The following is a 26004-nucleotide window of genomic DNA, read 5'->3' on the forward strand; positions in this document are numbered from 1 at the left end:
AGAAACCGAAAAGCTACCTTGAGCGTAGCTTTTCTCAGATCCAGTCTCAGATTCAACAGATGGGACTTGACAACGAATACAAGCTAACTGCTATCCATGCCCAGCTAGCGTCTCTGACTACAAAACCTAGGCTCTATCAGATCTGATGTGAACAACCTAAAAACCACAGTGGAAACAGAAGTATTCTTGAGAGTTATGGCCACGCTTTCGGGAGGGGCTAGAAGTATGAAGGTAAATATGGTGCAAAAGTGAGAGAGCGCGCAGATGCGATGTGAGCACTTGTAAAACATGACTTGAGAGCGCGCAGCAAAAAATCTGTACTCGTATTTTTTATTTTTTTCCACTTTAGTCACTTTTTCCAGTACAACCACAACTCAGTGATTACAACCTCTCGAATCTGTCGCTGCAGTCTGCTCTCTCGCATCACACAGCGGCGAGTCTGCGCTCTCGACTTTTGCAACACTTCGTACGGTATATTTGGTGCAAGCGCTCTTTTCTGTTCTTCTTCATGTCGGCGGCAATCCACAATGGCCCAACAAGCCAGGGTAAGTTTATTCAAAAACGTTGTTTTGGTAGACCTTTATACGTAACGTTACTGTGATTAACGAGGAAATAAATGATGACACAGACACCTCACATTCATAATAACGTGTTACGTTAGTAACAAAATAAGAGTCGATAAATGTACTTTGGCTAACATTATTGTTAGCTCTAATTAGTAATGTTACTGTAGCTAGCTAGCTAAATGACAACGCTGTAGCGGAAATGGCCGTCATTTATTAGCATTCTGCTAACACGGGAATTTGTGCTTTTATTTTTATAATTTGCACAGTTTGCTAGCTTTTGCTAACATCCTAAGGGGTATGGCTGTCGATGGCAATTGTTTATTGTGTTTAGATATGCCAAATTGAAATTATATTAGTGATTATGTTTAGTCAAGCTATGCAGCTGTCATTTGTTGCCATAACAACTCCAAACATCCTGGGCAGTGGCCGTCTAAAGGCAGAGGAAATAAATACGCTTTATTTTTTATTTATGATTATGCTTTTTTTGTTATTGGCAGTAACACATGTTCTTTTTTAATTTCTTTTGTTTTGTGGTAAAATAATACAATGGCTGAGGTGGTGATGAGCAGGGCACTCAGGAACGGCCACGTAAAAGCTGGCTTGAAGTATAAATTGTATTAACCAAAGAGTGAATAAGAGTGTGTGTATGTGTGACATATTATACATTATGCTTTGCAGCTGGGGTGCAGCTAGGAGGGAGAGAACAGGAAGGGCTGTCTTAATCAGACAAGCTACAGTGAGCGCAAGAAGAGGATCTGGTGAGGACAAGGACACTGAAGTTCAAGGACGGTCTGATAACTCAGAGAACAGGACGTGCAGACTGAGAAGGGAGTGAGCATAGCTGTCTTGTTGGGTAAATGATAACTGAAGATAACTGAGTAAAAACAGATAGGCAAGAAGGAAGAGGGAAGAGGCAGAATAGGGAGTGTGCCCCAGCAACCATATAGCTGACCAATCAGGCTCCACAAGGGGAACCTTTATAATATGAGCACAACATTGTCAAAGTGCCTTTTGGGGAACCTCTGTACTAGACAAGTTTCCATTAGGACCGTGCACGTTTAACTGCCCGGAAAGCATTTTTGTCTGTCTGCATTGAATAAATGTGCTTGTGTGAAATTAATAATTGGGTTAGAGTCATTCTGCTACATAGGAAACTCAAACAATTCTCCAACAGTTTGTTTAAGCAAAAATGTTTTATAATAATAGAGGTGTGGTTTACTTTGTAGGCTGTGAACCTGCATATCTGGGTCAAAAGACAGTGATATATGTAACAAAAGTTGTATCCATTTAAACAATTTGTTTGAAAAGGTTGTTAAGTTAATTCTGTGACATATTGTCCAGCTAGATTTGGAATTGTTACTGGGATATTAACAGTGTTACATACATAATTATACATATTTTTTTCCCCCTCTAGGAAAGGCTGCTTGATCATTTATTGACCAGGCTCTACACCAGACTATCAAGTGCCCTTGATCGTGCCCCTCTAGACATAGATTACCTCGAGTTTATTTGTTCGCAGGAGTTAGTTGTGCTCAGCGCACTTTCAAGCCAGCTTGAGATTCCTCAAGCTGTGTTTGATGCCATTACTGAGGTGCATTGTTTAGTCTCTAGGCAACATGAACAGGAAACAGCTGTAACAGTTTTGCTGGAAAGGGGAAATAGTGGCCGCCCCAGAGTTATTTTAAGCGAGGAATATGTGTCTGAGCTTCTTAATATGGGCCTATCTGTAAAGTGCATTGCAAAGCTTGTAGGGGTTTCTAGGTGGACACTGCAGAGACGCATGAATGAATGGGGGTTGTCTGTGAGGGGTCTATACAGTGACCTAACAAATGATGAACTCGACATCCTTGTGTCAGCCATTCACTCTAGCAGCCCTAATGCTGGATACCGTATGATGATGGGACTGCTGCGAGCACAGGGACATCGTGTACAGTGGCAGAGGATTCGTGCATCAATGCACAGAGTTGACACTGTAGGGATTGTGTCCAGAATGGCTGAGTTGCGGTGTGTGGTACGCAGGACATACTCTGTCCCAGCCCCCAGATCTTTGGTGCATATTGACACAAACCACAAACTAATAAGGTTTGTTGTATTAGTCTAATAGAAAACTATTTTAGTTTAACAATGTAGGAACTAAGGGGATAAATGATTTACTTTTTTTTTTTCTTCATGTCAATTAAGGTACAATATTGTTGTGGTTTGGGGTTTTTGTTTGGGTGTGTGTGTCTCCCTTTCCTTGGCCTACTTGTGTTTTTTGTCGGTTTTCTCCGTGGTCCTGTGTTCTTGGCCCTGTCTTATTCCCCTGTGTTTGTTTGTTCTGCTTTCTGCTTTATTTTGGTAGTCACTTCCTGTCTTGTCTTGTCTTGTCTAGTCTAGCTTCACTTTGTTTGTCTGATTGTCCAGCCCCGCCCTAATGTGATGCACCTGATGTCTCACCTGTTCCCCGTTACCTCGTTACCTCTTGTATTTAACCCATGTGTTTCCTTTGTCTCTTGTCAGATCGTTCTGCCTGTCCAGCCGTCCTGTTGTGAGTTTGTTCGCCTCGCCTTTCCCTGTAAGTTGTTTGTTTATGTCGCCCGTGCTCCATGTGTGTTTGTCCTGCCAGCCGGCCTGATCCTGCCTGTTTCCCGGCTTTCCTTTGTGGTTTTCCCCGTGAGTCCCCTGCCAGTCCCCGGTGTGCTTCCCTCCCCGTTTTGGACTCCTGCCTCTCCCAGTGTTGGGTTGAATTTATGTTTGGACTTCGCCTTTTGCACGTTTCTTTTGACCTGTTGGAATAAAAACCCCTTTTGTATCGGACTATTCCTGCCTCCACGTCTCTGCGTTTGGGTCCTCCTTCCTGTCCCATCACACAATATGGTGATATTCGGAGGAATTGACGGCTACTCAAGAAAGGTACAGATAATCCCTAATAGTAATTAACAAAGGCTGTTTCTACACCATGCCTTTTAAGTGCTGCTTTACAATAAGACCAATTATTTGTTTATGCAGAAAATCAGACTTTTCATATGGACACCTAGTAGTTTAAAGTCCACGTCATGAATGAATCTTATGTACCTAAATCCAAATGTGTGGTTTAGTGTGTGTGAAGGAGTGTTTTCTGTATTCTCAGATTATGTATCTTGGTGTTGCTGATAACAACAAGGCCTCCACTACCCTTGCCTTCTTCAATGAAGCAGTTGAGAAGCATGGCTTACCACAAAGGTAAAGGTTTTTTATTAAATTGAAAACAATCTATACCATTTAACAATAACAAACTTCACCTATAAGGGTTCGGGGAGACCATGGCGTGGAAAATGTGGATGTGGCCCGCCTTATGTTCACCGTTCGAGGAGCTCATTGCGGGAAAAAGTGTGCATAATCAGAGGTAACAAGAACACACACAAATATGTTAAGATTGTAATGCTATTATTAAATGGCATGATCTCAATTGATTATTAATACCTCTATTGTGCTTTAAACAGAATTGAACGTCTCTGGAGAGATGTCTTTAAAGCGGTCACATGTCTCTTCTATAATCTGCTGCACCAGCTGGAGGAGGATGGGTTTTCTTGACCTGTCAAGTAGTGCTCACCTTTTCTGCTGCCACTACACGTTTATTCCCCGCTTGCAAGCCCAGCTTGGTGTGTTCACCGATGGCTGGGACAATCATCCCCTTTCAACTGAGAGAAATCTCACTCCCAACCAACTGTGGTACATGGGACTACAGCAAAACTCAGGAGAATACAATGAGGTATGCATTTCTGAAATATGCTCTGCACAGACTTAAGGCAGAAGAAATAATTACTTCTGATCTTACAGGATTTGCACATCCCTCTGATTGACTGGGAGAGTAGTGGCCTTATACCCTCTGATCTAAACTGTGGCATCCACATTCCTGAAAGTGACTGCCCTTTGAGACCTGATGAGTTAGCTGGACTTCATGCTGCTGTGGCCCCAATGGGACCTTCAATATGCATGGGAGTAGACAAATATTTAGTCGCACTGGAATACATGCACAGCATTGGCTATGAGTAGGTTAATCTCTTTTTTTGCTTGCCATGTATTTGTGAAAATAAACTAAATTATTGAAAAATGATTGAAATAGCAGGATGCAAGCGAGATAACAAGCAAGGACAAGAAAGGATCTTTGTTATTAGTGCAGTGTGACGTCTGAAAAGTATGTCACACTTCACATCCTTCCTGAACAAGTTTTTATAAGTCAAACCATAAGCTTTTAGGTTGTCGTTCACCGACGTGGTTATGCAGGATATTTGGAGAATGTTAAATAAACTGATATATACATAGCCTTTGTTTCAGTTTACTATACTTTACTTTGACATAACAATTAACTATTAAGTCTTAAAACATAACAATGTTAAAACAGCTACAACAAGTAACAGCTTGAGCATGGCAAATTATTCCATTAGTTTAAAGCAAACTGCATTAGCCGGCTTCAGGCAGCTTTCAATTTTCTACTTCAAATTTTGTTTTGAACACATGCACTGTTTGTTTCAAAACACTTACAGTTAAATAAAAACATTTCAATGGAAGCCACTATACAAAACATCTTTGTCAATGTAAACAAATAACTTTGTAAATAAACAAATTGCATATATTGTTATTAAAGGTAACAATATAAAAAGCAAAAATGGCTGCCCCCACTGGCTGAAATTTCCTATAACATTTGTGGTGTGGTCTAACAATAGCACACAGCAGAACTTGTCATTATCATGACTTTATATCAGTCCAAACCCAGTATCATTTGTTGCAATGCAACCTTCCAGATGATCATGGAACTCTTGGTAGTTGGTATAGTAACCAGGCAAGCGCAGGATATAGAAGCAGGTGGAAGATGTTGGATGGTCTGCCTGCACTACCTCCACTTTCATGTCCTGCATGGGCAATTCCCAGCCAACCCAGAATTTTACCAGCTGCTTGAGTTTCTTTGGTTACTTTTATGGAAGCACATAACACACAAATGGAAGAGAGGGTAAAAAAAAGTGTTACATCAATTAAAAATATGATATGGAGACTTGAAATTCGACTTGCTGAAATTAGTTTAGACAAATAGGGGGGGGAAAAAAAAGGTATGCATTTCTTTCTAAAAGCCTTATTTTCCATCAAGGCACAAGGAGGCCACAATACAAAGTTTCTTTTAACACATTTTTGATCACTGCATAATTCCACGTGTTTTAAGTCTTCACTATTGTAAATGTTATTGCTTTCAACATGTTCTATAATAACTAGATCCTAAAAGTACAACTGAGAAAACATGAAAATGATATACCTGTCTCCACAAACTGACGTAGGTAGCCAGCCATTTTGAATCTGACTTCAACAGAGCATCCATCGTCATCCTCCTTTTCCTCTTCTCCAGGCCATGATGTTGTTTAGAACCATCTGAATGTAATTTTTAAATATTAATGCATTTACACAGTACAAAAGCAAAACAGATTAATTTAGACATACTTTGCTAATTTTATAACAGCTATAAGCCACGTTTGTGTGCAGTGTGTTTTGGCTTCCTTCCGTTGCACCTGTGAAGAACAACAAAGGTCTGGGTTAGATCCAGTGGACCTCAGATGCTCTGCTGCGTGGGCAGCTCCATGCACTGGTGCCAAAGAGAAAAGTCAAACTATTTGCAAACATTGTCATAACGGAGCAGAATTTAAATCAGAAATGCATCTCTAATAACATGAATTAAACAAAAAATGGAAAAAAATAAAAAAATAAAAAATACGAGTACAGATTTTTTGCTGCGCGCTCTCAAGTCATGTTTTACAAGTGCTCACATCGCATCTGCGCTCTCAAGTCATGTTTTACAAGTGCTCACATCGCATCTGCGCGCTCTCACTTTTGCACCATATTTACCTTCATATAGAAGGTGCTAACGCTATCCCATATCTCTCATGCTTGCTGCCTAAGTGGTTTCTGAATCTAGCAGTTATATGATCTAGCTAGATGTTCAGATAGAGATTATGAAAGCCCACCGAATTTACAGTGATAGCCCAAAGAAGAACACCACTACTAATAGCCCTTTGATTTTAATGTCCTCTGCTACACAACCAGGCAGAAGACCCTACAAGCTGCGCGGAGATCTCCGCTCGTCATTCAGGTCCAGAAATTTCGCTTCTACCCGGATTACAGCAATTATTCGATCAAGCGGCGGCAAGCCTTCTATTGGATTCTGCACAAGTCAAGGGTCTGGATTTTTTCAGGACTGAAACAACTGCCGAATGAACATGGATTGTTGGTTTGTCTTGTTCTCTTACTGCGTCCTGATTTTTGTTGCACTGTTGTCTGATGATTACAGAGACTGTGTTTCTGAATGCCATGTCAACCTAGCTTTAAATGGCCTTCTCTCCATAGGTTAGCTGGGACACTGCTAGGCTAGAGTTTCCTTTCAAAGGTGTTTTGTGCTTTGTGTTTCTTGTTCCTATTGATGGAAAATGCATTTATTCTGATGTTAATTTAGTGTGGAACCAGTTACTGTTGCAACAAGGTATTTATGGGCTGGTGTTCTCTTTTTGCTGTTATGTGTTTTACATGTTTTGTGTGTTGAAGGACTTAACTTTGGATGCACTATTGTTAGAATTTAGCGAAGTGAAAGGCAGTAGCAATATCCATAATGCAGCTTTTTTGATAATGGGTGATCTTTCATTTTTAGTTTGGAATTGTGGCAAACTGAATGCTCCTCATAAACGAGCGAGCACTCCGGGCTTACTAAAAAAGAGAAATGTTGACATTGCATTATTACAGAAGACTCATTTACTGCAGGTGGACGCCGGCCTTTTAGCCAGTAGATTCTATCACACAATTGCATCCTCATCAGCGAACTCAAAAACAAAACTATTCTGTTTGACAACAATGTCAAACGGAATGACACTTAAAGTGTTGTCCTCTTGGTCAGATGATACAGGCAGGATTGTGATTTCTACAACAGAATTTGGTGCCAGAAAAATTGCATTTGTGTCAATTTACACGCCTAATGTTTTTGATGGCAATTTCTATAATACGCTCACCAATCAGCTGCTGGAGTTAACAGACTGTTCTTTTATTGTTGGGGCAGATTTTAATTCTGTGTGGGACCCAATTATTGATCGGTCGAACACGAAGGCCCCTAGAGACCAGGCTCAGGCTACAAATGCTCTGAAATCATGGGCCAGCAGCTCAGGGTTTATAGATATTTGGCATACAGTTAATCCCACCTGTAGGGACTATTCCTTTTTCTCAGGCAGTTAATAAATTAATTAAAAAAAATTAATAAAAATTAATAAATTAATAAAAAAAACATTTGACAACTTTTTTGAAGTTTAGGTTTCAGATCGGTCTTACCTAAGTTCAGAAGTACCTGTTAAAAATCTAAAGTTTTCTTCATGTACTTTAGGTAGTTGAGATGCAGTGCATAGGAAAGTCAATGTACATGGCCTGGGGTAGGCTATTAACATGGGGCGGGCTGTCAACATCCATCACAATGTTTCCCTCTAAGATGATTCCCACTGAGGATACATTGTGGTGAAGGGACTGTGTGTGTGAAATGATGTTTTCTTGTTCATTGCAGAGAATCCCCACTGGCACATTATTGTACAAACCCTCCTTATCATCAACGTTCTGAAAAAAGGAACAGGGCATGATCACATCAACATGACAACATAGTGCTACAAACACCATCTATAGGTACACAGCCCACATGTCTGCCCTATCCAGTGTCCACCCACTGCCCAGTGCAGCGACCACTACAGAAAATTACTCAGGACAGGTGCCAGAAGCATCCACAAATGATCTGGGGTGAACACAGGTCCCAATTTTGGAGTATGCCTCCTACAGAGAAGTTTTTTTTCAAACAATAACAAAATAAAAAAGAAACTATTAACACATGCACACATTAAAATAATATGTATGGTAGGGAGAGAGGAGGGGCGGTAGAGAACGGGGGACCAAGGGAGCAGAGGTAAAGGGAGGTAGAGAAAAAGATGTTTGCAGTTCTGTGGATAGCTACTTCACCATCTCAGCTCAACTTTAGCTGTCTGGAAGAAACAGTAAAATAGTGTCAGACTCAAGCGGACATATCAGCTCAGTGTCACATTAAAAGCATGTAGACGTGAACATTGCCTGCCGATCAGTCTATTGTGTAACCACAACCCCAAAACAATCTCTAAGATAAATGCAGATTATCATACTAATGAATAAAATACTTAATATATGATGTTTTTTAACTAAACAGTAAGAAAAATACAGACTATCATGCTAATGTCTAAAATACTTGCAAATATATTTTGTATTTTTTTTAACTAAACAGTAATCAATAATACAAATTAATAAAATACTGTCTACAAGATAAATGCAGACTATCATGCTGATGAATAAAATACTTTAAAAAATATGTGTCCGTCTATACAGTGGTGTGAAAAAGTGTTTGCCCCCTTCCTCATTTCCTGTTCCTTTGTATGTTTGTCACACTTAAGTGTTTCGGAACATCAAACCAATTTAAACAATAGTCAAGGACAACACAAGTAAACACAAAATGCAATTTGTAAATGAAGGTGTTTATTATTAAAAGGTGAAAAAAAATCCAAACCATCATGACCCTGTGTGAAAAAGTGATTGCCCCCTAAACCTAATAACTGTTTGGGCCACCCTTAGCAGCAACAACTGCAACCAAGCATTTGCGATAACGTGCAATGAGGCTTTTACAGCGTCCTGAAGGAATTTTGGCCCACTCATCTTTGCAGAATTGTCCTAATTCACTTACATTAGAGGGTTTTCGAGCATGAACGGCCTTTTTAAAGGTCATACCACAACATCTCAATAGGATTCAGGTCAGGACTTTGGCTAGGCCACTCCAAAGTCTTCATTTTGTGGACTTGCTGGTGTGTTTAGGATCATTGTCCTGCTGCAGAACCCAAGTTTGTTTCAGCTACAGTACACGAACAGATGGTCGGACATTCTCCTTCAGGATCTCTTGGTAGACAGCAGAATTCATTGTTCCTTTTATCACGGCAAGTCTTCCAGGTCCTGAAGCAGCAAAACAGCCCCAGACCGTCGCTGCGCTCTTGGGGTAATTTTGGGCGGCCGGCCACTCCTGGGAAGGTTCACCACTGTTCCATGTCTTCGCCATTTGTGGATAATGGCTCTCACTGTGGTTCGCTGGCTTCCCAAAGCTTTGGAAATGGCTTTATAACCCTTTCCAGACTGATAGATCTCAATTACTTTCTTTCTCAATTGTTCCTGAATTTCTTTGGGTCTCGGCATGATGTGTAGCTTTTAAGGATCTTCTGGTGGACCTTACTGTGTCAAGCAGCTCCTATTTAAGTGATGCCTTGATTGTGAACAGGTGTGGCAATAATCAGGCCTGGGTGTGGCTAGAGAAATTGAACTCAGGTGTGGACAACCACAGTTATAGTATGTTTTAACAAGGGGGGCAATCACTTTTTCACACAGGGCCATGATGGTTTGGATTTTTTTTCACCTTTAATAATAAACACCTTCATTTACAAATTGCATTTTGTGTTTACTTGTGTTGTCCTTGACTATTGTTTAAATTGGTTTGATGTTCCGAAACACTTAAGTGTGACAAACATGCAAAGGAACAGGAAATGAGGAAGGGGGCAAACACTTTTTCACACCACTGTATATTGCAGACTAAATGTTAAATGAGGTTTCATCAAATGTACGTTAACATCAGAGACACTGGACAATACCATCCAGAAATCACAAACTTCTCCGTGACTCAATCTGGAAAATAATTCACAATTTCGTATTTTGTTTTTGACCCTTCTGAACTTACCTTTGGACAAGACTCGGCATGAGACAGGATGGCATGAGATGGGAAGTCATGACAGGGAAAGTGCAAGGCTGCAGCCATAACGTATGGCAGAATCAAAACGTTAGTGGGTTTGGTCATGCTATATTACTCCAATAGAATGTATTCTGTATCTTTGCTCTCACTCTAGTGGCTGTAGGTTATATTTACACTCCAAAATGATTAAATAGTATTCCCTTAGGGGAAAATAATAGTTACTCTGGAAAAAACACTCTCCAAGTTTTCCTGTGTACAAGCTTGTTCAGGATTGTACTTAGTTTTGAGAATTGTAAGTTTGTTTCAGCAAATGTGCCAAAGCAATTGAGAACATTTTTAAATTTAGTATTGTCATAGTCCATCATGTCCAGTAGATGGTAATGTTTAGCTGTATAGCAAGGAAATGTTGGTTACCAGCTTAGTCAGCAGGGAGCATATCCAGCCTATAGGGGAGCTGCAGTCAAACAGTACACCCGTCCCATTAAGATTCAAGACAGAAGTCAGGTTGTGGTTGCACAAAATTTATGCCCAGCTTTGTGCAAGAGGCTGCAAAACAATTATAAGCTTTTACGTATGTTTCTTTGAGCCAATGACATTTACTGCTCTTTTCTATAACAGTATGATTGACAAGTCAAAAATCAATTATTACTATTTATCTATTTATATGGTATTTATTCAGTTTATAGTGATGTCATCCTATCAAATTGTTTAAAGTGAACTGTTGTGAGAAAATTAAATTAAATTAAAAAAATAACTGTTGTGTAAGAAAGTATAAAACATGATATAACTGTCTAATAAAGTTATATGGGCCAACTTAGATTTAGTGTTAGATGGAAAATTAAGCTGTAATTTTTTTGTGTGATTGTTCTCTGATTTAAACACATCTGTGAATAATGTAAGACTTATATTTTAAATTATTTTCCTTAGTGAGGATAAAAGAGGATATCTCAGGATATTGGGTCTAAAAGTTTTTATATAAACATTGGGATGTGGCACAATAGTGGTTAGTTAGCAAAAGTCTTTGTTCTGTAAAACAATTAAACTCCTCCAAAGGAGACATAATGAGCTAGCTGGCTTCTGTCCACAATGCCCAAGGGAATGCAAAAATGCATACATACACAAACCAAACACACACACACACACACACACACACACACACACAGACTAGTGCTTTGAATTGTTAATGACCAACCAGATCTTTGGTGACAGGACAGAGCAGAGACCAAAATTAATGAAGGAAGAGGACTAAGTATCTTTGTATTTTTTATTTGCTTGTAATTCATATTAGAAATGGACTGGAGGCAAAATATGAGTAGGCATAAGCAATGATATAAGGACACAGAGATAATGAATCATTCTTTATGTGGACTGTATTTTTGGCAGGCATGCAGCAATAAGACCCATTTTCTTCATTGGGTTGGTTTAACGCCTTGAACAACAGCAAAACCGTAAAGTTAGCAAATTAGTGTGAATCATACATAAAGTCTTCTCTTTATGAAATATGTGAAGATGAAAACTGAAGCCTTCTCATCCTTTAGCCATTTTTTGCAGGATACATGCAATTAAACCACATTATGACCACAATTATTTTGACCATGTGATTTACACTTATATTCATGCATTTATTTGATTATTTGAATTGTCAACCAATCCTAAAGTTAAATTAACATTACAACTGCAAGAAATCCAGTTAAAATAGACCAGAACATTAAACTGAGAAAACATCAGAAAAAACACAACACATCTACAGTGTTGCATCCTCCCTTTGCCATAATTATTGAAAGAAACACATTTTGAAAGTTATAATCCTTAAGGTTGTAATTATATAAAATCAGATTCAGTAGCATCGTTAGTGCGTAATGTTTTGCTGTGCCCAGGTATCAAAACAACAGCTTTAACTGCCAAGTATTCTATAAATGACATTGAATTCAAGTACCTTCTCATATGTAAAAATACAGACCTTTCCCAAACATTTTTGTCTAGATTTGTTCTTGTTGCTGTTGTTTTTGCCTTACCTTAACCACAATCTTTACCTACATCTGCAACATTGCCTAATATCAACATCCTTGTCTGGCAATAAGGTTGCATTTTCAGTAAAACTCTGGTACCTATTGCTTTTTTTTAAAAATAGCTTGCTGTTTCCACCCGAAACCACAAGCACACCGCCATTTCAACCAATATTTTGAGATTCATAACTTTCACAGCAACAAAAAACACTGATGAAAAACTGACACAAACTTAATAACAAATCATAGTCTCTTTAAATAGTGGGAATAATCAAAGAATGCCATGCATTAATGCTTTTAAATGGAGACTTAACTACACATGTTTGCATAGAATCTGATCAGGCCATCATGTTACCACTTTATGTAATCTGTGTGGTTATGAAGTCACTATTATTCCTTAGTTCTCTGAGTGTTTCTGTAGTTCCAGATAGGTGAGGGGGATGAAAATGCGGCGATGCCTGTGATCTTTTGTTCAGGTGGCTCCAAAATCTCAGACCTCTGGCCTAGCAACAGGTGTGGTTTGGAATAAGTAGGCCAGTGACTCATGGGGTTTTGTGGTTAGCAGCCCTGCTACGCCCTGGCTAAACCCTGTGGGTTTGTTGTGGTAACCGGCTAAGGTTTGTCCAAGTCTTTGATCACAGCAGGACTACAAGTGTGTAAGTGTGTGTCAATATGTGTATGACTCTTGTCCAATTTATAGGATGTTAAGTGATATTTAATCAATTAGACAGGTAATTTTTCCTACCACCATGTACTAGATAAGGCTTTTGAATGAATATGAGGTAATATTCTCTGGCACCCAGTGATGCAGATTGTATGGTGCTCCTGTGCTTTCTGTGGCTGACTGCTACAGGGTGATTAATGTGTTCATTTCCCATTATTAAAGACTAGAGCAGTGCTGCAGGCTACAGATATAGGGCCTCATCATAAATCTTAGCCAAATGAACAGTCAAATAATCGCTCATCGGAAATGAAATCTGGGCTCATTAATACTGAAGCCCAGACTGGGGAAAGAGTATGAACACCCACACACACACACGAAGGGTTGGGCATCTCATTCTAATGCAGCTACACACCCGCATGAATACACACACACAGATGCACACAGAATGAGGACTTGGGGGGGGGCTCTGGTCTGGTCTGCCACCTTGGCGCACCATTCAACAATGACAGGCTAATAATTAGAGGAGAACACACAGGCTCATTGTGGGTCTTCACCCATGTCCAAGCTTCCACACAGTGAGCAGTGACCCATAGGTGCAAGACAAAGCAATCACAGCCTCTGACTTGAGCAGTAAATAATAACCTCTGCAACGTTTCACTTTTCACCTCCTTTTACTCCTTTTCACAGGCTTTATCAAGGATCCTTACTGGTGTATATTTTGCTCATATTGTAGAAATTAATTTATTTTTCTGTTCTTTCTGATAAATAGAAGCTTACAGGTGACATAATTAAAATTATTATATAAATGTGAAAATGTAATTCCACAATAGTATTATCATTTTCCACAAATGTAGTGAATGCAATGAAAATGCAATAATCCTATTATTATTATTATTTATCATTATTTCTCTGGCGGCAGCTTTGGCAGTAAGATGTAATTGCAAGCACAACTCTGGGACCTCAACTCCCAGAGAACCTTTCCAAAATAAAGTGTCAGCTGAATGACGTTCTTGTTTCATAAACATGTATTTAAAAAAAAAACAAATACAAGGGATTGTTTGATTCTCATTTTAAAATACAACATTTTTAATTGAAATAGATGGTGTTTTTTTATTTTTATGGTCAAAAGGGATGAGAGAATTTCAAATATGCTTTATTTTCTATTTCGTATAACAAAAAATAACATCGGAAAACAGTAAACAGAAACCAAATAATGCCTAGGACACATTCAATCTAAAAACAGTTTGCTCCATTTTGCTATGGTTTCATAGCAAAATGGAGCAAAATAGACATGTTTCCTCTGAACGGTGTCAAACAGTGTGCAACAATTTTGAGTTATGTTTTCTCTTGTTTGGTGGGTGTGTCTCTTGTTTATTGGCTGTGTCACAGGTGATAACCAATCAGCAGAGACATGTATGTAAACTTGTGGTAATAAAAACGCAGAGCGCCCCCGTTTCAGTTAAAAAAACATGTTGCTATATTTTGTCATGGCTGACAAAAGCTACCAGCACACATCAATTTCCCCTTACTTGCCTCAGCCATGGAGGAAAGGGCCGAATGTCCCCTCTGACCTGAGTGCGTGCCTCACATTACTAATATTATTAGCTGACACAATGTGGCTAACAGTGACCTCTAAACCAACCTGAGGATCAGAATGTGCAGGGAAGAAAAACTCTGAGGCCAATGTGGCTAACAGTGACCTCTAAACCAACCTGAGGATCAGAATGTGCAGGGAAGAAAAACTCTGAGGCCATACAAAATGCACGCCCTTTAAATAAAGGGGTTGTTGGAGATGCTGCCTTCTCTCAAAGGTAGTGACATGAGCCAGCCCTAGGTGGGAGTAACGTTAGGTGAGCAGGTCCGGAATTGCAAGTGACGGAGGCAGGCTAGATAAGTATTAGATTAATGGGGTCTTGATTAGGCAACATTGCAAATTGGCCAACTGAGTGTTCACCTGTGAGAAAATTGTTGTTACCTAAATCTTGTATTTTGTTACACTATCCTGTCCTAAGGCCTAAAATTCCCCAAAAATATTTAAAAGAATAATCCTTTTTTTTATGCTGTTGCTGTCTTTATGGTGTGTTGTTGTCTACATCTGTACATTTTACCCTGTACTAATGTCTTGCTAATGTTAGCTGGCTAACACTGGTACATTTACAGAAATGTTGGTAATATGCGTTGTTCTAATGAATAAATAATTGAAAATTTTGATTCAGAATAATAAATATTCAGACATAGCCTCAATATTATTTTGTTAAAATAAAAGTTTATCCAACTACTACTGTATAATCCTATCACTATAATTTAAGAGCGGTTTGCAAATCTTGAGAACTGTTCATTTGGTCTAGTAGGTCTTGACCAAGTCCAGCAATATATGCGTTTTTTAGTAACCTACTCCCTTAAAAAACAAACATTGATTGAACAAGTGTATTTGTTCAGAAAATAGGTATTAGTTTAATTCAAAATCCATCTAGAATGTGCATTGACATATCTTTCTGCTAGGTCTTTAGTCAGAGGGACATGGAATAAAGCCGCGTGAAAAAATGTTTAAAAATATGTGTTCTCTGAAAGCAAAAAGGACAATAGCCGTTTCATGGAAAAACTTTGATAAACCTGCTATCGCTGTGTGGTTTAGGGAACCAACTTCTCGTTTACCTCTGGAAAACATTATTACAATCTTAAGGACAGACAGGAGGTATTTCAAAATGTATGGGGTCCATCCATCCATCTTCGACCGCTTATCCGGTATCGGGTCGCGGGGGCAGCAGCTCTAGTAGGGGACCCCAAACTTCCCTACTGTATGGGGTCATTTCATCAATTATATGAAGGAGAATGATATGTCGCGCAGGTGCACCATCTACACGACCTAGTTTTTCCTCTTCTGTTATCTGGACTTTATGTTAATGTATCTTCTGTGGACCCATGATTACGTGACTTCTTTGGTTCTTTTTATTTATTTATTTTTTTCATCTTGTTGGTACGGTTGTATGGAGCAGTATGTTCGTACACTTGTACAACTTGTTCACCTTTTTGGACATTTCTCTGCTGTTATTTGTTCTTGTATGTATTTCAAAAAAATGAAAATCTTGTGAAGATATTGTGAAGAAAAAAAAGAATGGGCATTGAAATTGACCTGGCCCAATGTCTCAATCATCAGCCATAAATAATTTTCCTTTTGGCCACAAACACAATGTCAGTGAGAACTTTGTACTATGGATTCTTCAAGACAAGTAATAAATTCAAGAATGGGAACATGTAAATTTTACATTTTTCATTGGCAGTCCAGAATGTTATTATAATGATAACCAAAATAATGAATAATAAAAACATCTTAAATGTTAAGTTGCACTTTAGCTTTATGTGAATTGCCACATTTAAAGTTAATAATGTGACCTAATTTGATCCAATAGTGTTGTTACTCTGCACTGGCTTTTTGATCATTACAAGTAAAAATACAAAATTATCACCTTAAAATAGCTGATAAACTTGCTCCTGCATCACATAAATTATGAACAGGTAAGTGGTCTTGAAAAAGAATATTCTTTTCTGTCTCTGCCTTGACTGTCTCTCATTTGAACTTGGTCTTGACTTTTAATCAAACCTTTTTTTGACGCGGACCTGAATGTCTTTGGACTTGGTCTTGACTCGGTCTTGACTAGCCCTGGTCTTGGACTCGACAAAGATAGACTTAACAGCCCTGGGTCTCAGCCGAGCATGTCATTATTAGCAACTTACAGTTACTTTATAACCGCAGTGGTTATGTCCGAGCAAGTAACTAAAACGCTTATTTGGAAATTAATTCTGTAGTGTAGTTTTTTCTGGTGTTCCAGATGTGCTGGATATAAAACTTGACTCTTCTTCACTTCCCTGGAGTCAACAAGCACAAGTGGATAACCTGCTGGCTTACAGGGAGGTGTGTTAAGGTGGATTATTGGCGTATTGCTATCTTGAAGTAAAGCTCTATTGAACCATGTGCCTGGCGTACGGACCTTCTTTTTCCGCTGTCAAACTATCAAAAGTGGATTTGGACACGCCCTAAACACAGCTACACCATGCGCTTCACGCGGTGCACTTAGATCGTTAAAATAGGGCCTCTGGTCTTATACTGCAGCAGTCATTTTGGTGCATTTAGAAAAAAGTGCATTACTTGTCATAGCTATGTATGAACGGTTCATGAGAACAGCCTGATTTACCACTACTACAGGAGTCTGTCAGTCTAGTAAGCACACCTCTTCCTCACTCCAGGCAAGGAGGGTTATCTGGTGAGATACCTCACTCATGTTTCATAGAACTGGGGTTAATTACTTAAGTCAAAGTTCTCTTTTAACATTTGTTTTGGTATCTCACTATGGCACAGTGTTGCCACAGTTACTTTGAAAAAGTAATCTGATTTCTGATTAAGAAAAAGCTGTTCTGTGAGGCAGCTCGGCATAGACAGTAGTAGGGATCTTGTTTATTGTTGCACGAAACGAGGGCGAGTCAACCGAGTTTCAGGGCAGCATTTCCTCTGACATGAACTCAAAATAGTGACTGTATTTCCAGCTAGAAAACATGTATCTCTCTCCTCCCTCCATTGTTGTTAACTGTCCTCATGCTGAAAACAGGACTTTTTGCTTACGTGTTTCACTACCCGAGATGCAAGAAGAAAGCAAAAATATAAAGTATATTTTGCTAAGGAAAATGACAAAATCCACATCCCTAGCCAGTTAGGTAAGCACAGCTGTTTTCTCCACATAGAGGCATAATGGTCATCTGGCGTCTTCCTCAGAGATAGGGTGAGAAGCTCAGTTCAGGAGCTCGGAGTAGAGCCGCTGCTCCTTCGCGTCAAAAGGAGCAAGCTGAGTTGGTTTGGGCATCTGGTAAGGATGCCTCCTGGGCGCCTCCCTAAGGTTGGTGTTCCAGGCACGTCCGACTGGGAGGAGGCCTCGGGGAAGACCCAGGAGTAGGTGGAGAGATTATATCTCCAACCTGGTCTGGGAACGCCTCAGGATCCCCCAGTCGGAGCTGCTTGATGTGGCTCAGGAAAGGGAAGTCCCTGCTGGAGTTGCTGTCCCCGCGACCCGATACCGGATAAGCGAATGAAGATGGATGGATGGATAGACGCATAATGTGCGCAACGGGCAGAGCGCATTGTCCCAGGCAAGTCGACAGCTCAATTGGACGGCCTGAAATTACTGGGTTAAAATTTTTGGGTATGAATCAACAGAATCCACCATTAGAAGCTGCATTTATGCTGGTTTATCAACTGCACTTGGATGTCACTCGCGTTTAGGAGATGTCAACAGGAGCCATTTCAAAGGAGAACATCTTGGGCTCAAAAGGTACTACTACTACAACTACTCAAAGCGCTTTTACATAGTACAGGAACCATTCACCCTTCACACACTGTGGCCAAGGCTGCCGTACAAGGTGACACCTGCAAATCAGATAAACACTCACACACCAAAGGTGCAGCATCAGGGACAACTCTGGGTTTATTTACTTTCCCAAGGACACTTCAGCATGGGACTGTAGGGCCAGGAATCAAACCACCAACCTTCCGATTGGCAGGCAACAGCACTACCATTGAGCAACAGCCACCCACAAACATGCATCTCATTCAATACAAGAATCTTCATAAATAGGCTGCAATAATTGTGCTACATGTATTAAAAATCCCAGGTAACAACCTTTTCTTCCTGTTGAGGTGAGAAAGAAGGTAAGCCAGTACAGAGGCTGAAGTGGAGCTTCTACCCTCTGGCCATCAGGATCCTAAATGAGGACACTGCCTAACACATGTTAAACATGGAATAGCGTGGTATCTCATTTGGACATATTGCACGTATTGTTTATAATATTTCACAGATATTGTTTTTTCTTTTGTATGTTGCAACACACTTATTGTATTTTTATATTTTATTGTTATTGTGTAACTGTGTTTGTTTTCTTCTGACAGCTAAAGCCATGCTTTAAGAGTCACCTGCACAGTCACACAGACGTAAGTACACACACACACACACCAATCCTTCTTACACTTAATTAAACACACAGATCAATGCATAAAACCCGGAGCACCCCCTTCATGTAAATACACATCAATGCATATTTGCATGCTACCACACACTCTTTCTCTCATAGATACCCACCCTCCCCCAACACACACCTCCACCCAGGTTTCTGCTGGCCTCTTTTTCAACCAGTCCTGACAATGTGAATAATTCTCACTGGGGCACAGGATGACGGGTGACGGGTTTGGAGGGCAAGAAGGGTGTGTGTTTGTGTGTGTGTGTGGTGGGGGGTGGGGGGGGGGTCAGGATGGTGGTGCACAAGACCCATCTCTGGAGAGATGTACTATTCCCGGCTCAATGGTAATTTATTATATTTAGGACAGGACCTGACACCCTGAATCAGCCTCCATTCAGATCACATTGGCTGGGCCGGGTGGTGGGAGGATGTGTGCAGAGAAAAGGAGGGAGAGGGAGGTGAAAACAAAGGAGGAGAATGCAGAGAGAGGAGGAAACTACTAAAATGGAAATTATATGCGATGAAGAGAAATGTAGCCTCGGGCATTGTGCATGTTTTTCCTGTTTCCTTATAGTTAGTGTATTTATAATTCAAATACTAGCCTTTAATAATTCACAGACAGGGCATATCAAAGGAAAGTGTGTAAGATATTTCTGATTAAAAAAGAACATGCTGGAAATATTCAACTTTTTAAGCAAATGCTCCAGTGTAAATAAGGAAGACACAGAGAACGCTAATAAGGACTTGCCAACTGGACTGAAAAAGTATATGTGCCACATATACCTTTTCAGTCCAGTTGTACATATTATGTAGATATTGAATATTTGAATTTGAATGTAATACCATGACATAGTTATATTTTTATTTTTATTTATTAGCCTAAATGCTTATTTAGAGTAGTATGTAGAATCTACACAGAGCCTTTACAGTGTTGGGGTCTACGCCACCACAATGTGAAGTTCATTTTTGGGATGGTGCATGTCAGGCTACAGAGTAGGGTATGGTGTGGGGTTCGTATAATCCAAGTCCTTGTATGTGCAGAACAACAGATCACTTAGCCAGCAGCAGATCAGTGTTGAGTATGACAAAAGTATGGGTCCAAAAAAATATAAAAGCACAAAATTCTTTTTTCGTTGCCTAAAAGTATTGCAGGATCTCGGTATAAAGAGGATGATTATATATTATACGGTTTACCTAATTGGTTATTGATTGTTTAATGCACATCATCTGATAATTCAGATCTGACATTTTCTTTAAATATTAATTTTTATTTTTGAAAAAATCATCTATCTATTATCAATCATCCACCTGCAACCAGTGTAAACGATTTCTCTGCCTTGAGGACAATAAAATGTTGGACCGGCACTACTGGATCTTGTGTTTAAATTTGCACATCACATAAGATGTTCAGTGAGCCAGTATGGGGCGCCGTTTTGCCCAAAACAACTTACCTATACATTTTTTGGTGTTCCCAACTGTTTTAGCAAAATAGGCAACCAAATTTTTCTAGCAACCAAATCGATATGCAAATATGGACACTGAACAACTCTGTAAAAATTGATTGCATTTGCTCTGTGGGTTGTAAAAAATATTATTTAAAACTACTTTACTTCATATGTGGAAATCACAAATCACTTTGCTGATTTGACTGATTTATTTCATTTGGCTTATGGGGCGCCGTTTGTAAAGCGGCTCGTGCTGAAAATAACAGCAACATTTTGTCACATTTAGCTTTAAATAATGTTTAAAAAACTGGTATGAAATTTTGAGGGTCACTTTCTTGCACATTTACAACAATATTTGTCAACTTGGAAATATTTTAAATAGTTAAATCCAAATATTAAATGTTACACCTAAATGTTAAATGTTAAATCTATATGCTAAATCTAAATCTAAATGTTAAATCTAAATCTAAATGTTAAATCTAAAGCTAAATCTAAATGTTAAATCTAAATATTAAATCTAAATCTAAATGTTAAATCTAAATCTAAATGTTAAATCTAAATCTAAATGTTAAATCTAAATATTAAATCTAAATCTAAATGTTAAATCTAAATCTAAATCTAAATGTTAAATCTAAATGTTTCGGGTGAAACTAAATATTTAGCTAAAATGCAAATTAAATGTCGGTAACCGGAAGTACCAAAATAAAAGCTTGAGGAGTCAGTGTATGTTTATAGTGTCAAATAACGAATAAAATCATCTCATCGGGAGATATGGACTCTTGAACTTGGATAACCGTGAAAATAACTACCTAAAATAATAAACACAGTTGGGAAAAACTGTATTTGAAGAGTACTTTGAGTTTTAGTGTCACTTTTATGAATGGTGTGGGAATTAGCCACTAAGCCAGCCACGCGGGGGCTCACTTTGACTGGTCTGTCACGTTCGCTTGCATTAAGGTCAGCAAGAGCCTATCCCCGCCCGCCCCCGAAAAGGCACGGTACTGTTGGCCATGGTCACACTGCGTCTTAACGAATCAGCGTTAGCCGAGAACATCGGCAGAGCCGTCCCGTTGGCTGAACAAACTTATTCAACAGCAACCCTGTTGTCAAGGCTAACTTAACTAAACTAGTTAACGGTAGCTAGCCAGTAGAGATTTGCTACTACCTTGACAACAAGACAATGCTAGCTCTGTGATTTGGAAAACATGCTTACCGAGGTGGCCTGCGGTGGCCCTGAGGCTGTCGCTGTCGCTGTTGAATAAGTTTGTTCAGTCACCGGGACGGCTCTGCCGATGTTCTCGGCTAACGCTGATTCGTTAGACATTTCGCAGTGTGACCATGGCCAACAGTACCGTGCCTTGTCGGGGGCGGGCGGGGATAGGCTCTTGCTGACCTCAATGCAAGCGAACGTGACAGACCAGTCAAAGTGAGCCCCCCCGTGGCTGGCTATAGTGGCTATAATTCCCATACCATTCATAAAAGTGACACTAAAAACTCAAAGTACTCTTCAAATACAGTTTTCCCCAACTGTGTTTATTATTTTAGGTAGTTATTTTCACGGTTATCCAAGTTCAAGAGTCCATATCTCCCGATGAGAGAATTTTTATTCGTTATTTGACACTATAAACATACACTGACCTCCTCGAGCTTTTATTTTGGTACTTCCGGTTACCGACATGTTTCACCCGAAACATTTAGATTTAACATTTAGATTTAGATTTAACATTTAGATTTAGATTTAACATTTAGATTTAGATTTAATATTTAGATTTAGATTTAAATTTTAGATTTAGATTTAATATTTAGATTTAACATTTAGATTTAGATTTAACATTTAGATTTAGATTTAACATTTAGATTTAGATTTAATATTTAGATTTTAAATTTAGATTTAGATTTAACATTTAGATTTAGATTTAACATTTAGATTTAACATTTAGATTTAGATTTAACATTTAGATTTAGATTTAGCAAATAGATTTAACATTTAGGTGTAACAATTAATGTTTGGATTTAACTATTTAAAATATTTCCAAGTTGACAAATATTGTTGTAAATGTGCAAGAAAGTGACCCTCAAAATTTCATACCAGTTTTTTAAACATTATTTAAAGCTAAATGTGACAAAATGTTGCTGTTATTTTCAGCACGAGCCGCTTTACAAACGGCGCCCCATAAGCCAAATGAAATAAATCAGTCAAATCAGCAAAGTGATTTGTGATTTCCACATATGAAGTAAAGTAGTTTTAAATAATATTTTTTACAACCCACAGAGCAAATGCAATCAATTTTTACAGAGTTGTTCAGTGTCCATATTTGCATATCGATTTGGTTGCTAGAAAAATTTGGTTGCCTATTTTGCTAAAACAGTTGGGAACACCAAAAAATGTATAGGTAAGTTGTTTTGGGCACATTAGAATATGATTAGTCTACATTAATGACATTTAATTTATGGGATAGTTCCGGTCCCACCATAACTTAGTGTCAGGCATAGATCTCTGTCACTGAGGGAAGAAGTTCCATCTTTGGTTGGAGTGAGTGATTATGCGAGAGCTAGTGTTTCTCCACTTCTCTTTTGAAATGAGAAGGTGCTGACAGTGTTCTGTTGCTTGTGTGCTTTAACAGGATGCACTCTGACTGGAATATGATCCACTAGATGTTTTGTGCTGGATGAAGGTCCCTTAACAGGCATGGAAGATAATGTGTAGCGCACAGGAATAACATCAATACACTGACATATTAAAAATACATTTTTAAGACACTGATCAACATATTATCTCCTTTTCTTTCTCCTGATGGTAGTTTGCCTAGTTGCTCCATGCAAAAACTTGACGTCTAACTGCATCAATGAGATGGAATCAAAATATTTTTTGTCTCTTCTACAAATGCTTTGTATTGTTGGCCCCAGGTGTGCTTTCTAACACAATGTGCGATAATTTTAAACAAAAGTGCAAAAGCTGCTTTCTACCATGATTCTTTATAGAGGCGATTTCTTTACAGTTTTTAGTGCTGAAGAATACCATTGAGTGTCTGCTTGGCTCAATGTCCACTACTTCTCAAAAGAAGCTTTCTTTCTATTAGGAATAGGTATGCAAAATATGTTGCAACTCATGTTGCTTTTGTTATTGCAGCCCAATCTCATGGCAGTTTGTGAAATGGGGACATTATTTAATCTATTGATTTGTGTACAGTCAGGGACACAATCAGGGACACAATTTTGTCATATTTTTTGTGGTGGTGAGCAGGAATTTTAAACTAATATATTTTAATGCAAAGCATCTTAATAACAGCACGATTACTGTAGCAGGGTTGGTTGGGGTGGTGGGTCAAAACAACACAGGACATTCAACTCAGAGAGTCACACAACTCATGTTTTTTGTTTTTATGTTTTTCTTGATTCGATTTGTATTGGTAGCTGACCAGTTAGTGAGCAAGCTAGATAACATTAGCCGGCAGCTAAAACACAGTATCACAATATGTTTCACAGCAGTGTAACTTTTGGGATTTTTTTAACACCAGGGCGAAAGGGGTTTGTTGTTTGTAATCTTCACTAGTTGTTTTGGTAAAGAACCCAACTTTTTTGGGTAAATCCTACTGTAAAGACAGCTAAACTTGAAGGGGGGAGAAATTCTGCAGGGGGGACATTTCCGGCACAAACACTGGTAACGTTAACGGAAACGTAACGTTTCAGATGGCTGCTGTTCTGACTAGGGTGCCTGCGGTCTGATATGGTCTGATGGTTCACCAAACTGCTGTTAACGTCAGTTGCCTCCGGCGCTTGCCGGGTCTGGATTTCTGTAATAGTAGTGGCTGGCTGCTAGCTGGCTGGGGGCTAACACTAACCAGGGCAGCTATCATCCTGAAGGAAGTCTCTTAGTGCCAGGGGAGTGAGGCAGACAGACCGGGGTGCTGGCTGGCTAACTTAGCATTAGATTACTTGTCTATCTATACAATAACGTTACTGGTGAACTTATTCAGTGCTGTTAACCGTTGTCAAAACAATCATACTAAAAAATAACTAACTTTTTTAGCGTGTTGGACAATGTTGGAACCCTATATTGTTACCCACCAAGCATTAGCATTAACATTAGCTACTACTTGTTAACCAGCACATTGTACTAACGTTAAGCTGGATCAATCGATATTGAAATGTACCAATAAATAAGGTCTCTGCTGTATTACTGTGTTGCAAAGTGGCATGCAATCAATGACAAAATGATGCAGTGTGGCAGAAAAAAATCAGTATTACGATTACTGAGTACAACTCTTTATTTGACATTGTAAGATTTACAATTATTCTCAAACGTATCATATGGGTTCCCGTGATTTAAAAGAAATTAGATTACAGAGTCAAAGGTTATATGTCGCCACTGACAGCAGCTAAGCGAAATGTCCTGTTATTAAAATAAAATTATAGATTTCTCTGGATTTGAAAATTGTTGGAAACATTTGGGAAAGTGTAATTACACATCTCAACAAAATATATAACATAAGTATAGTCATTTTTAGACATTTTAATGCAGGAATGATGTATATTTTAGCTTTAAAGCACTACAGACCTCAGTCAGAGCCCATAAAACAGCCTCTCGCCTGTTGCCCCTCCACACATGCTTGTTCAGTCCATAGTCTGTATTTATTTATGGTTAAGCCTCAGGTGATTACTTTTGCCACTGTTTCTAAGATTATTTGTTTATATTAGTCATTTTTACTATGATTACTGCTACAATACAAAAAGCAAAAGCTTGGTGGTTCAATTGCTGTTCAATGCTCCAGTGCTGTCTTAACCATAGACATGCGTGCATCCTGTTACAGCACAAAAGCAACAAAAAACAGCGCCAAAAACCAAGCACCAGTCCTCATTCTACAATCTGCCACCATTTCACAACAGCATTTTCAGCTCCAGGGGATAAATGTTTAATTATTATAACTTTATCTATAACACTTTACAAATTTGCAACGTGCAATATTTCCAATTTCATCTCAATGTTACATGTTTTCTAGATGCAAGACTGGTTCATCAGGATCAACGTCCATGTTTGCCAATACAAACAGCTGAAGAGATGGTCATTTGTGTTTCTCAGGTACATTTCTTTTAAGGAAGAATATTTGCATATACATATGGTTGTGGACCTGAACATGTGTTTTCTTATGTACATTAAATGTTTACATAAAATGTAACACTTATTTGAAATTAAATCACATAACATTGTTAAAATCATGTTTACAAGGCGCGGTTGTTCCTGTAGCATGAGCTTCCATTCAAGACAGCTTATGATGCTTCACTTTACACACAGAGTGACAAGACAAGAAGTAAGTTCTGTTGATCAGGAGTGTGGTAGTCTCGTTTTGCCAGACCATCTTCCACAGCACTTTGTAGGAGGGTCTAGCTAGTCCAAACAGCATTCCAGGATGGGAGAAAAAAACTTGTTATTTATTGGTATTCCTTTAAACAAATCACAATCGTCATGCAGAAGACCTGGTGTCGCTGCAAAATAGCCTCGGGAAGGAACTTGTTTTGGTGGAACATGTGTACATTCAAAAGT

General features: G+C 38.9%; 1 long non-coding RNA gene across 1 annotated transcript; it reads left to right on the forward strand.

Moving 5' to 3' along the window:
• Window positions 1–1834: 1834 nt before the first annotated feature.
• Window positions 1835–17119, forward strand: LOC116684907 (uncharacterized). Its single transcript, XR_004330866.1, has 3 exons — window positions 1835–1845; window positions 7469–7472; window positions 17034–17119. It is a non-coding gene; the product is annotated as an uncharacterized LOC116684907 (long non-coding RNA).
• The last annotated feature ends 8885 nt before the right edge of the window (window positions 17120–26004 follow it).

Source organism: Etheostoma spectabile, unplaced genomic scaffold (assembly GCF_008692095.1).
Source record: "Etheostoma spectabile isolate EspeVRDwgs_2016 unplaced genomic scaffold, UIUC_Espe_1.0 scaffold00569390, whole genome shotgun sequence".
Classification (NCBI taxonomy): domain Eukaryota; kingdom Metazoa; phylum Chordata; class Actinopteri; order Perciformes; family Percidae; genus Etheostoma; species Etheostoma spectabile.